Below are 14,465 nucleotides of genomic sequence, written 5' to 3'. Positions count from 1 at the left end.
TCAAAATCAAATAATTTGACGTTTAAACCTATTTTACCAGCTTCGACCAAGAAACCTTTCTTCATTCATCATTTTTACAAGAAAAGGTTATCGCTATCACTGAGGTTTTCAGTTTAAAGTGTCACTATCACCCAATCACTAGTGAGGCATGTAATTAAGTAAGTCCCATGGGCGTCGCCAGGATTTTTTTCTAGAGGGGGGCAAAGCACACCCCCCCCCCCAAAAAAATCCCTGCACTTTTCCAGCACATTCTCGATTGATCATTTTCGAGGGTGGGCAGGGACGTTTGGCCCCCCCCCCCTCACCCATTTAATTAACAGCAATATGACTTCGCGCCTCTTTTTCTTTCTTTTTCCTCCTTTTTTGGTTGCCTTTGGGGGGGGGGGGGTGTGGCAAGCACCCCCCTTGCGACGCCCATAGTTAGTCCAGTTGATATACAGTCAACAATCCTCGCACGAAACCCTATAGCCCCTTGTTTTATATCATTTTACCACACAATTTTGTCATACTACGACTAACACTTACAAAGAATAAACTAAAATTGTATTGTAATTGAAATTACTTTTTTGTTTACACTTGAGCCATGTCGACTCACTTGTTTGTTTTGTTTTCTAAAATTGCAGAGTGAATTAAATCAACCGTCTGTCAAAACAATCCAGTAAATGTACTTCATGAAATTTTATATCATAATTCCATTTATCTTAGTTCTTTGCATAGCTTTTCTAAGTTTATTTAATCCCACCAGTGGCCTTGGTCTCTTAATGTTCAGTTCCAACAAAGTTTACACTCACGAATCGGAATCGAATCGTATGTCAGTAACAACATTATCTGTCGTGATTGGAAAACAGCAATCGCCGATTTCAGAATTGAAGTCAGATTTGAACGACTAATTCAAGTTCATATATTTAGATTTCAATAACGAATTAACACCAAATTCCCAAGCTTTAAGCTTTGTTGATGAAATATGCACATTATTACCATAATAATTAATCATTATAATAATTGATGATGGTCTCTTCCTCTCTCTGTTGTCCAACTCCCCAATGGGCCATGTGCACCCTGTGGATGGCAAGCAGAGAAACAATAGAACATTTTTTTGGAATTTTTTTATGTCACCACCAGGCCATTATTACGGAATGCGAATAAAGTACATTACATATATTTTAAAAAATTCCAAGCAAACAAAGAAATGTCATAATTAAAGTCTTGCAAACTCACCCCATGCAGACGAAGAGTGTAACAGATGTATGGCTTAATAATCATTTATATTTCGATTTCAAAAGATATTTACTAATTTAAAGTTGATTGTCTTTCATGTATTTCTTTTTCATTTATCATAAAAAGTGTCAAGTAGGTTTACCTCCTCTAAAGCTTTTTAGAATTCTCTGAGGTCATAGTTTTCCATGAAGGCCTCTTCAGAATATGCTGAATATCTAGCCCCGTCCATCTCCGAGGCAAGGGCATTGCCACTAACAAGACGGTGACCTGTTCCTCCAATCGCCGCCTTGCACTCGGGGCAGGTACTTTCCACAGTCGCCCCGCCACAGTCTCCAATGGTATAACAATGACCATTAGGACACTTGTACCAGTGACCCTTTGAAAACCCCATGGCTTTCACAATCATGACTCGCTCGGTCTCTGATATTCCGAGCCCGGTGCACTCTCTTCTTAGTTTCTCCAGCAACGTCTTGACAGTCTTCACACTGTTCTCCTCAAGAGGTTTACCGCTGAGAAGCAGGTCTTCAACGATCTGTACGCTCGCTTTGTTACTGTTACTGGCCGCGGCCTGGACCTTTGCCTTGATGAAGAAGAAACTAAAGCACATTGAGAGGCGCTGTACCTCACGGCTGCAGTCGTCAAGTTCTTGCGTGCTGAGGTACATGCGAGGTTTCAGCAACCACTTCTCTAATTCCAAGAGGTTCTTCCTATGCACCTCTATCTTTCTGATGTACTGGGGAACATCTCGCGCAACGTCTGTGGCCTTCTTCTTCGCTTTGGCCATGTCCTTAAGGAGTAGCAACTGATTTTCGATGGTTGTTAATTCAGCTAGACCCATTGGACGGCTAATTCGATCGGCAAAAGTGTCTAAGTCGACATCCGTCGCTACCGAATAAAGCATGGTTCGGACTTGGACCTTTTTCGCGGCAATTTCCCGTTTGGTACCAAATATACGCTCCTTCACCAGCTCAATATCTGCCAAAGTCTCATTGATTATGTTACCGTAGCGAAGATTCCGTCTGATTGGTGTGTTGCATCTTGGGCACGCCTTCAACTGAATTGACTTCTGCTCCTCATTTTTCATTTCCATCCACTGATCAAATTTTCCTACTTCAAACACGTGACCACAGTCTTCAAGTTGGACAAACCGGGCATCTGGCTCATCTTCGTCTCCAAACAGTATCTCTGTCACTTCATCTCTGTGACATACACGACATTTGTCAGGACAAGGTTCTCCACACAAGCCAATACATGGATGACCACACCCAAGCCTACTCGGACAAGGTCTGTTACACGGCGGTCTGTCACAAGCTTCGCTGCATTTCTTACTGCATCGGTAGTGAGGGCATCGCCATGCACAAGGCTCTTGACAGAGGGCACATGGATCCCCACAGCGATTCGGACACTTGCTGTGGACACAACGGTTCTTACACTTCTCAGCGCAAGGAGGACACTCACGTGTACACAATGCAGTACACTGATGACTACAAACTAAGGTGCGGTTGCACTTCTGCTGGCACTGTACATGCAGCCGGCCTCTCTTACAAGCCCCACAGGAACCTTGACACTGATGAGAACATTCCAACTCAACTCCACACTTCTTTGGACATTTCTCTGGGCCGTCACTGCACTTGACCTGCACAGCGTGTCCACAAGGCCAGTCACTGCGAAAGGCTGTTTCCAGACAGATTTCAGTACAGGGCTCCTCCCCGCATTTTCGACGGCACCTGTGACCACAGGGGAGCTTTTTCATGCACTGCTCCAAACATGTGGCCGAGTCTGGATTCTGGTAGCATGGGATTTTCTTTTGATGCCGGCATGGCAGAGTCTTGTCAACTTTTTCTTTGCACCTGTCGCATTTTTGAAAGCAGAGCAGTTTACACCTGTGCCCGCAACGGAGGACCTTCTCACACTTCTTCAGACACTTGTACTCTTTATGCTCAGAGTCAGTTGGATGGCAAAGCATGCCACAGCTGTGGCCACAATCGAGTCTGAACGCACAGGCCAAGCTGCACCCGCCCTCGGGCACATTGAGGAAATCTTTTGACGTGCTGACCCTTGTGATAGTTTTGGGATGATTGTGGCAAACCAAACTCAAATATCGCCCCAACAAACCTCTCCCGCGCATCTCTTGTACAATGTTCTTCCACAGTGAATCTCCATGCGCCAACCCTTGGAAATTCCCAATGCAAAAGAAACCATGTCGCGCCCTGGACAGGGCCACACACATCCGATTTGACACCTTCAAGAACCCAATGTTACCTTCTTGATTACTACGGACCAGAGACAACAGGATGATGTCATTTTCCTCCCCTTGGAAATTGTCGACAGCACATACGCGAACACCGTTGAAGAAAGACCTGGGCATGCAACGCTTAAAATTGAAGAGTTGACCCACGTAGGTCGTGAGGATTGTGATCTGTGTGGGCTGGTACTGACCTTGCTGTATCAGATACTTGCACAGTGCCACCAGGACCTCTGCCTCGTGGGTATTGGATTTGCTACGAGAGTCATCAACCTCTTCCTCCTCAATATCGTGATCGAGGAAGAATACATCTGAACTAATTCCGGCTATCTTCGGATAAGATCGGACACTCTCGTGGTTCTTCAAGTCTGGATAGAAGTGGTTCCTCATGATTGTTGAAATCTCGGACGCATGCGATGTTGCTGGACCAGAGACTGACAAGGCACGCCATTTTTTATCATCCGCTCAAAGAGGGAGATGTTAAGATCGAAGTCTTTAGCTAAGCGGTAGACAGTGGGGTTTGGTCTCAGTTGCTGGTGATCCCCAATGAGTATAAGATGCTGGCACTCGGCACTCAATGTGGTGACGATGTGAGATTCAAGAACCTCTGCTGCCTCCTCTACAACCACAATTTTAGGACCAACACGTTGCAATACATTGCGATGCTTCGCAGCACCTGTTGTTGTCATACCGATCACGCTAGCCCGACGCAGTATGGAAAGATCCTCCTCAACACGAACCTCCTTCAGTTCCTGTGATAGGGCCTCGTACTTTTCTTGCACGATCTCCATTCGTCTCCGTTCATTCTTGCTATACTCGCTGACCCAGTAACGGTACAGCTTCCAACGACTGTTGATGTCTCCAATTGCCCAAACGTTCTTCACTCTCCCAGCGTCTCTTTCTGTCATTTTCTCAGATTTTCTAAGGTTGTGCAAGAGCATTTTTCTCATTCGCTTCTTTTGATGTGATTGCATCTGCCATCCCTCTTGTTCAGGCTGTGCTGCAACCAAACTGTCGATATCCAAGACAAGGTGGTTTTCTTGAGGATCTTCATCAAAGAGAAACATGTCATCCTCCTTGTCATCAAGAATACGCTGCTCTGCTATCGCATCTGCCTCCTCAGCAACAGCAAACTCTTCATCTTCCTCCTGATCATCTTCTTCTGGCTCGTCATCTTGTCCCATGAATGCAGCGATACCAACTTCCTGGCCCGTTGCTACACGAAAGGTTCCTGAAAGTCCCAACCATTCAAGTATGTAAGATGTCGGCCTGTTATAGCCTGTTTCACGAAAGATTACCGTGAGGGTTGCATAGTGTTCTTTTGTCATGAATGGCTGCAGAAAGTCCTCATTGATGATGCCCTTCATGCTTTTTTCGACTTTCCTCTGGGAGACCTCCATGCATTGACGCAGGGAGTACATTTCTCTCAAGATGTTGCTAGTTCGGATATGAACTGCGCGCTGAACATCCCGTTTACGCCGCTGTTCTCTCTTCAGAAAGTTAAGGTTTTTGTCCTTCATATCCTCGCTGTTGCTCCTGCCACCGACACGAACAATGTTCTGATTGAAATTCATGATCCCCTCGAGGAATTGATCTAGGGCGTGGTTGGTGTAACAAACCACCAAGATGGGGTTTGGTTCGTCATCTTCTTTCCACACTTCTCTATTGTGAAGGAGAGCTTGCACAATCTTCAGACCTATGTAGGTTTTGCCTGTACCTGGTGGTCCCTGTATGACGGCTAATTCTTGCGTCAGTGCAGCATGAACGGCTTTAAGCTGCGACTCGTCTAGATGCAAAGTTTCAGCTCGGGGCCAACTAGATGGAGTCAAGACTTGTACTGCGCTGGCCTTTGTGCTGAGCCTCCTAAGGTCACGTAGAACTTTACCCTCATCATCCTTGTCACCTTCTTCCTCTGTGTGCGTCAGCGAAGACAGGTCATAGGTAGAAAACCTATTACGGCGAAGATACTGAGGGGGCTTCACATCACTTGAGACCTCGATGATGTAACGCTGTAGGGGTAGACTATTGTCATTGACTTCCTGCAGGCCTTGCAAAACATGACGGTAGGCCTCGAAGTAAGCGGACGACTCTGCCATTATAAAACAATCCGAGGAGTCTATTTCTGAGACGCGTGCCATATCCTGAAACCGCAAATCCACTAATCCTTCCTCCAGCTCCTCTGGCTTTCGGTTCGCAACAGTTGCAAATATAACTGACTGGAAGTTGTCCTTGGACAAACAAACCAGGGATCCAAAAGTGAGTCGCTTTGTTGCTTGCCATCTAACCTTCCTGAGCTTGGAGATGTCGAAGCTCACGCGGTGTGTGATCCCTTCATTGGTGCAGATGGGAAAATGCACCCCAACATCATGGTAGATGCGAATATCTCTCAATTTGCGCTTCATATTGGTTTGTGCAAGGGACACGTGATACTCTGCGATGCCAAGTTTCAATGGTTCCAAGAAATCTTGTCTCAGAAGGCGGAACTGGACATCGAGGTAATGGTTGAGGTCTCGATACCTCCCATGCACCACATTGGGTCTAAGGTAATTGTCAGCATTCGTGGTGATTTCAGCAACATCCGGGAATATGGGAATTGCTCTGAAGTCGTTTGGTGGTGGTGCTTCCTGGTCCGTTCTCTGTCGCTGGCTTCTGTGCGCCTTTTCTTTTTCTCTCTGCTGACAGCAAAGAAGCAGCTGGCTCAATAGAACCTTGGTTTCACTCTCCAGTGGGTATCCCTTTGTCTCTAAAGTCCTAGCAACAGAGTCAATGAGCGTGAGGACAACGTGGACATCCTTCATGGTGTTCTGGACTTTCTGGATGAGCGTCTGCATCAGCTTCAAGATTGAGCCAATCAGATCAGGGACCTTCATCAAATACCTGTCGTCAAACTCGGTCGTCATGCTGTTGATGTGCTGACTAAGATTCCTGCTGAGGAAGTCTGTGTCGACGATCGCATTCAAGACCCGGACCACAGACTGAGGGGAGTCTTCGCAGTCACAGACCCTGTCCATGACTTGAATGAGAAGCACCATCATGTCGCGCCTGATCTCACGCTCACGCAGCAGACTCTCCAAACCTTTCCCGAAGGAGGTAAGTTCTTGGACTACCTCAGCAGGGCACTTCTCCTCATCCAGCAAAGACTGTAACATTCTGTACCCAGGCTGCCTGATGGGGCGTTCCCTTTGGGTGCGGGGCCTTGCTCCTTGACCATCTTGAAAACCTTCTTGGTCTCTGTGATCTTGGTGATTAGGACCAACATTTCTATAAAACAAAATAAAGTTCAGAAAAAAAGTTAGTCTGACTGTTTAACAGTATGAAAGTCAAAATCTAATTTTTCTCGATGACACACTGACCTGAAGTGACCACGTCCTTGACCACGCCCTTGTCCTCGTCCTTGACCACGCCCCCAGCCATACCCACCACCACGCTCCTGGCCACGCTGATTGCCAAATCTTCCTGGATTTCCTTGATCCCTTGGTTGGTCGTTTTCCTGCCGACGCCTCCCATCCGCTGCTCCTCCCTGGTTGGCACCATGCCCCCTGACTCGGAATGGATTTGCATCCATTGCAGAATCTGCAGTCAAATTAAAGAAGGCAATTTGTGCAATTAGGCAATTTTATGTGTGCGTGATATCAAAGGACGATGGTGAGAGTACAATATGGGTTTTTGATATGTAATCTGACCTCACAATGTGTGATACAAACAGACCGATTTATAAAGCCTTTTTATGTATTGACCAATCACAGCTGTGGTTAAGGACAAATAAAGGGAAATAAGAGAGATTATATGGTGCTGATGGAGAAGACAATAATGAATGACGATAGCAATTTGTTAATAGAAACTTTCGCCGAGTGCATGTATGCAGATCATAGTATTCACAAATTGTTTTTCCTTCATCGCAATTTACACTATACAAGGTGTCCCAAACATAACTGAACCCTCAGTGCTCTCTTTTTTTTTTACAGCTTTTAAAAAATTCTTTTCAAATATCTATACATATTTAGAGATGCTAGTCCATTAGCTTTGCAACAACGAACAACTCTTTCCAATTGGGTAAATATTTATTGATTATGGCCAATTACAATCGCTGCTTTTTCATTTCATCTACCACGAATGATATTTGCATCTAAGAAGGCTGCCAAGCCTGAGTAGAGGGCAGAGACAGAGCAGCACGTTAAACATCTAAGAAGTTACCAGGCAGACTTTGTCAGGACTACTATTAGTTCTAAAAGGATAAATGAACATTGTTGGAAAAAGATGAAAAATAAATAAAAAAGAATCAAATAGAGAAAGAAAGATTGACACATCAGAGAAAGTAAAACTATCCTCATCCCAAATTCATTACATTCCTAACAAATGATAATTGCATGAGACGCGTGGACAGATTAAAATATCCGCACTAATTTGGAATTTGCCATGACTCAAAAAATACTTAACCAATTGGAATTTTTGAAAATGTTTGAATTGTTGAAAAGCTAATGAACTAAATTATCTAAATATGTATCGATATTGGTATGTTTTTTTAAAGCTGTGAAAAGAGGGCGCTTTGAGGGTTTGGTTTTTGGTCACCAAGATTGAGTAGGAAAAAAAGTCGCTTTTTTCTAATACTGGCCCCAATTGACCATCGCACTTGTTTGCAATCGATTACACACCTTTGAACGGGTACAAGCCAGCTAGACTGGTTCCCTGACCTTACAATTCCCCAATGTATGTAAACTGCTCTGTTTCTTCTTATATGGAGTCATGGAACCAGACTACAGGAAAATGATTGTTTTTCTTGGTTTTTATAGCATTTTCGAACCCAAAACCTCAAAAAAGTCAGTGTAACTATATTTGCTATATATTTCCAACCCTCAATTCCATCCATTTCTGAAAATTACAGCAAAAGCAAATGATGTATTATATTCCCTTTAAGTCTCGTATTACAGGATTTGATATTTCTGAATTACAAAATGTACACAATTAAAAAAGAATTTCCCATGCCAGGCCTTTAAAAAAACATGAAGCCGAGTTCTAATAAGAGCGAAGGTTTGGAAAACACCTACACAAATACTTGAACTTTGGACAAGGGCGTGGGTTGAGCGGAGCTCGTTTGAAGGGTACAGTAATAATTGTGAACACTCATGGTGATCAACTCTGAAAATGGATAGGAATTAATGTTTAACATCAGGTTAACTCAGGTCATTTTGGGGGGGGGGGGTGGAGGCTCGATGTGCTTCCTTTACGTTACGGCAGAAATTCATATCAGCTGTGTTTAAAGGTAGATACATCATTTGTCATTTGTGCATTTTTTATTCGTTTGTAGCAACAAACGTGCTCAAAATCTAAAGAAGGGTAATTAACAACTAACCTGATGAAGTTTTGGCTCAGTTAATGCTGTATATTCCGAGAAAACAATGTTCTAGGATCTCGATTTCAATTCGAAAGTTGCCGAGTCATGTTTTAAATTTCGCCCGAAATCAGCGTATGGGACACGTCATTCTCATTCAGCCGATTGCAGCCATGTCACGCACCGAAGCGACGAATTATAGCAACCGCCGCACGCGCGTGTGCCTCGCGTCAACACGGCACCCGTTCATGGCTTCGCCAAATTGAAAACAAACTACTAAACAGAAATTTCCAAAAATGCATCTTTAGACGCATCTTAGGAAACGACCTTCTTTTATTGTTTTCTTCAAAATGAAAGTTTGTCAGAAACAATAATTTCACAGGGAGTTTAGTGCTATTACTACCTTTAAAACAAGTAAGCTTTTCAACAATAATGTTATCAGTAACTTTTTGGATAGCTGCAAATGGTGTACTCTACAATAGTAAAACAAAATAAAAACCATTAGAATTTAGATGTAATGTTATCAAATCCAGTATGAGTCGTAGGGATTCAATTTGGAGTCGGGAATTTCTACCAACCTGACACATTATAGAGAAGCCGATCAAACTGTATAATTGATGTTATTACGACAGGCTAACGAGTGCAGACGAAAAGTTTGTGATTATATACAAGCCCGAATTCTACCTCGCCATAAAGTGTTCTTTTAAGAAAAATGAAAAAAAAAAATATTAAAAAAAATTGACCATTAAAATTGGACCAGAAAATGGAGTCCACGAATAAAGACTGCACGATTAGTAGAAAGTCCTGGGTACAATTTGACCCGAAATTCGGATCACACTTCTCATACCTGACACTTCTTTGGATCATTTTTCGGTTCAACTTGACCCAAAAAACATTGGCCTCAGTGTAATTTTGACACAGAAAGGTGTTATTTAAAAAAATTATTTGATTTTCTGGATCAAAATAACTTATTTTGATCCAGAAAATTATTTGGTGATACTGGCCCGGGGCTATTTAGACTGCGGAATGTTTGTCAATAATGTATAGTGACTACGGAATTCTGAACCCAGAATACAACTTTCTGAACTATTTCCGCATACCATCAAGGTAGGCAAACAAAGGGCGGATCCAGAACACAACTTCTTTTTTGGGAGGGGGACAAAAAACAATGGGTCCCCCAAAAAATTGGGTACAAAAAAATTACGGCAAAGGGTTCGGGACCGGTGAAGGGCCCCGAAAAATTGTTGGATTCTAGATGCTCTATGGTGCAATCTGAGGCAATTTTTGACAAAATGTAACATTTTTTTTGGAAGAAAAGATGGTGGTGTTCGCAGCGCCTGCCTTTATTGCGACGTCGCTTAAAAAAAACAAAATAAAAACTAGAGGTTGAAGGAACAACCACACGGTGTTGGGCCATGGATTACCTCAAACTTTGCCACACACATCAACTCAAAATATGCATGTTTATATCCATGTTTGACTTTTCAACATTCCGCCACAGGGCGCTCTAACATTTGATGACGTCACCTGTAAAATTGATGTACAGTGCTGCCTAGACAGACACTCGAATAGTTGAAAGCAAGTTCGCATCTTCTGCCAATTTCAATTAATAAGGCACTTCCGGTTTTGACCGGAAGGAAGGGTCACGTGATTTTGCACTTAAAACCAAAAATGAAGACCCTGCAATATTTTATCGATTGCCATAAAAACAAAATCAAATCTGTAGCAGTTGATATTATATTGACTTTCAAAAATTAAATATGGAAATATTTATTTGCTTGTAATATGACACTTGATGACGTCATTGTGACGTCATCGCCAGAAATCTCCAGAGCTATATTTACTCTGCTATATATAGCCACATCTTGATTATATCTCTCACGGTTGATTTTTTAGCAATTGTTTAAGGTTTAAAGGTCTTTTCTTTATAACTACCGGTCTGATGACGTCATTCATTTTTTTCGCGCACAGGTCTTTTCTGCATTAAGTTCATCATGTATGTTAAGTTTGAAGCGATTACCGCAAATTTCGCCACATACATCAAGTGATAATGCGTTTTCGACGTTTTTTAAACTGCCCCTAGAGGGCGCTCTAACATTTAATGACGTCACCTGTAATATGTTTGTACAGTACTGCCTATAGGCAGACACTCACATCGTTGAAAGCAAGTTCGCATCTTCTGCCAATTTCAAATAATAAGGCACTTCCAGTTTCGACCGGAAAGAAGGGTCACGTGATTTTGCACTTATTACCAAAAATGAAGACCCTGCAATATTGTATCGATTTACATTAAGAACAAATCAAATCTGTGGCAGTTGATTTTTATATATTGCTTTTCAAAAATTAAATCTAGAAATCTTTGATTGCTTGTAATATGACACTTGATCACGTCATTGTAACGTCATTACCAGAAACCTCAAGAGCTATATTTCTGTGTTGTATACAGCTAAATCTTGATTATATCTATCACGGTATATTTTTTAGCAATTTTTTTAAAGATTTTTAAAGGTCTTTTTATTGTAACTTCCGGTCTGATGACGTAATCAATTTTTTTTCGCGCACAGGTGTTGTCTGCATTATGGTAATCATTTACATTAATTTTGAAGCGATTACCGCAAACTTCGCCACTGACATCAAGTGAAAATGCGTTTTTGACGTTTTTTAACCTGTCGCTAGAGGGCGCTCCAACACTTTATGGCTTCACCATTATTTTTTTTGAAAGGTCAATCCAGGCAGACACTTAAATCGTTAAAAGCAAGTTCATATCTTTTTCCACTTTTAAATTATTAGGCACTTCCGGTTTCGACCGGAAGGAAGGGCCACGTGATTTTACGTGCACAGAATAAAATGAAGATCATGTATTACCATGTCGATTCCCGCAAATTTCAGGTTCCGGTCTCTCACGGTTGATTTTATATGGAATTTCAAAGATTAAATTTATTAAACTTTCAAGTGACGTCACGTGACCCATGATGACGTCATGATGACGTAATTGCAAAAAACCACATCTGCGGTGGATTGGGCATTCATGTATTGACAAATGAAGTTCATATATGTTTCCATTTTTCCAAACAGTTCTGGAGATTTGCTGAGAAATATGCTGAGAACAAAAACAGTAAATTCTTACAAAACCAATAGGTGTTTGGCTCAAGGCCCAACACCTAAAAATGGGTTCGTTTTTTTGGGGGGAGGGGGGGGGTATGGCCCCCGTTGCCCCCCCCCCCCGATTCGCCCTTAAGGCCAACAAGGTCACGCTCAACGCCCAAGTGAGAAATTCCTTCCGTGAAATACTCCCATGCATTTTACTTACTGAGCACCTCAACATGAACGCTCATCCTTCATAACAGTTTTTCAATAATTTGACCTTAAAGTGCTCCATCATCCAATCCGTACTATCAAGACAAACTGCGTTAGGGCAGTTATATAGTGTCGGCCATACATTTTGGACAACTCAACAGGATGCATAATAAAAGTTATCATCATTAAGTGGATTTTAATTCTGATAAACCTTACAAAATATCTTAAAAAGAAATTATTCATCCAACTATTCTGGTTTATTTTTTACTGTATTAGAAATCGGATCGAAGCCACCATGGTGGCGGACGTACTCAAACTGAGTTTCGTGTACTTATTAATATTATTTTCCGTTAGCTGAATTGTTAAACATTGTTAGAAATAAACAATATTTTAATAAAATACAAATTAAAGGCTCCAAAATGATATGGTACATGTTTCATTTGTGGCATTAGGAATTTTGCTTTTGGTATTGAGGTTTGTAAATCCGTGGAATTGCCCGTTAGTCAAATAATTTTCACAAATTTACCATTAATTTAGCCTAAAAGGAATCCATAAAGAAAAGTACAAAAGATGGGAAGGTTATCAAAGTCTTGAGAATAAAATCGAGGACAAACAAAATAATTCTAAAGGCTTTTAGATGAACCTTTTTTTTCACGAAGAGATCAACAATTTAGGATCCAGGCTATATAGCCTTTAGTCAGGTCCCACGCGCTTATCCGGACACGTGACACACCCCGGATGCGGCGAAGCCACTATACTGGTCTTTTTTTCGTGCCAGAATCTTGTGCATTACGTGTCCGGGTAGAATCACACGCGCGCCTTCACTAGCGACTAAAGGCTTGATCCTCAGGGCTGCAGGTCCGGGCAGAGGAAACTTGTGCAATAAGAAGATCAGACTGATTGGGGAATGTCCACAAATGAGGCTCTGTTATAAACTCCTTGCTCTGTTATGTTATCAGTTCGATAGATAAGCAATCCCCTTTTCTTCGTTTGGAAAATACATTATCTAAACACAAGTCTTATTCTATAGGCCTACCATATAATTCCTCTCGTTCAAATGCCATGTTTGCTGCTCTTCTATTTGGTAAAACAAATAACGAGGATCGCATTATACTCTTTCACTTGAATATTAATTATATCATTGGTTGTTTTTTTCAAATGGCTATTTAACTAGTAAGACTCTCAAAATTGATAAAAACAAAACACAAATGGAGTGTTCGATACTGCTGTCGAAACTCGTCTCCCCAAAGCACTGGAAAGCAAGTATTATAGGACCACCAGGCGCGGTTCTACGGGGGGGGGGGGGGGGGGGGGCTAGGGGGGGGGCAAAAAGAAGGATTGTGATGTACATGCGAACGGTCTCCGCTAAAGAAAAAGTCGTGACAAGGGCGCATTAGTTAATATAGTGTGAATGGTTTTATGATTTTATTGGCGCTCCCCATTGAAAATATGGCATGAGCCCCCCCCCCCCCCCTCCACCTATTGATTTTCGGAGGCCTAAGTGTCTGAAAAAAATAACCGGTCTACATTTCAGCACGCCTCCCTGAAAAAATTCTGGATCCACCGTGCTAGCCCCCAAAACTATTGGTTCTAGAACCGCGCCTGAGGATCACAATTATTATACAAATAGAATAGACTTCAGATTGTCCTGTCTCAAAACAGCAGCTATGCCAGCATATGGAAATTGGAATCGTCCGACCAACGCCCTGGCTCATGTTGTAATAAATTCTGATCAGACACTGATTAGTCGTCAATCGATCCCCATCGGTCCCTTACTGCATCATTGCATGCCCCAATATAAAACCGGCACCTGCATCTGCACCGTCGCCCAACTATGTGGACCAAACCCAGCTCTTCTATCACGACACAGCGTATAATAGCATCTATTTAGAGAGAGACTTCCAAAAAAATGTTTCAGGCTAATGCAGTCTGGCTAGATTAGTGAGCAACGGTCTTCCGATTTTTCTTTTTCGCACCACCAATTTTACAACCTTAACCTACCTTGATGTGACGCACGGTCCTCGGCTGCCACTTTGCTGGGTAAACCGTTTGAAATATCCAATTGAACGAAACCTCCTCTCGGAAAACAGCACAAAATCTCACCGACGAGAAAATTTCTCAGGAATTTGACTCATTTCGTTGCTGACACAACCGCCCATGGTCGCTGTGTAAGTCTGACTGTACGTGTGTACTGACACTTAATACATGCACTGAACCTTGGCACCAAGGTTTTTTTTTTATTGCGCCATACAAGGGGGGAAATACCATTACGTATGTGCGTAACTTGCATTGCTACTCGTCTAGTACCAACATGAGACCAGGTACCAGACGGGTCAGGGGATTTCCCTGATGTGGCAATGGCTGTGTCTGCAAACC

General features: G+C 42.4%; 1 pseudogene; it reads right to left on the bottom strand.

Moving 5' to 3' along the window:
- Positions 1-364: 364 nt before the first annotated feature.
- LOC119739401 lies at positions 365-14,113 on the bottom strand (annotated as a pseudogene).
- Between the last annotated feature and the right edge of the window lie 352 nt (positions 14,114-14,465).

Source organism: Patiria miniata, unplaced genomic scaffold, assembly GCF_015706575.1.
Source record: "Patiria miniata isolate m_02_andy unplaced genomic scaffold, ASM1570657v1 HiC_scaffold_30, whole genome shotgun sequence".
NCBI lineage: Eukaryota > Metazoa > Echinodermata > Asteroidea > Valvatida > Asterinidae > Patiria > Patiria miniata.
Note: the sequence above shows the minus strand (reverse complement) of the source record. Positions and strands in the feature narration are given on the sequence as shown.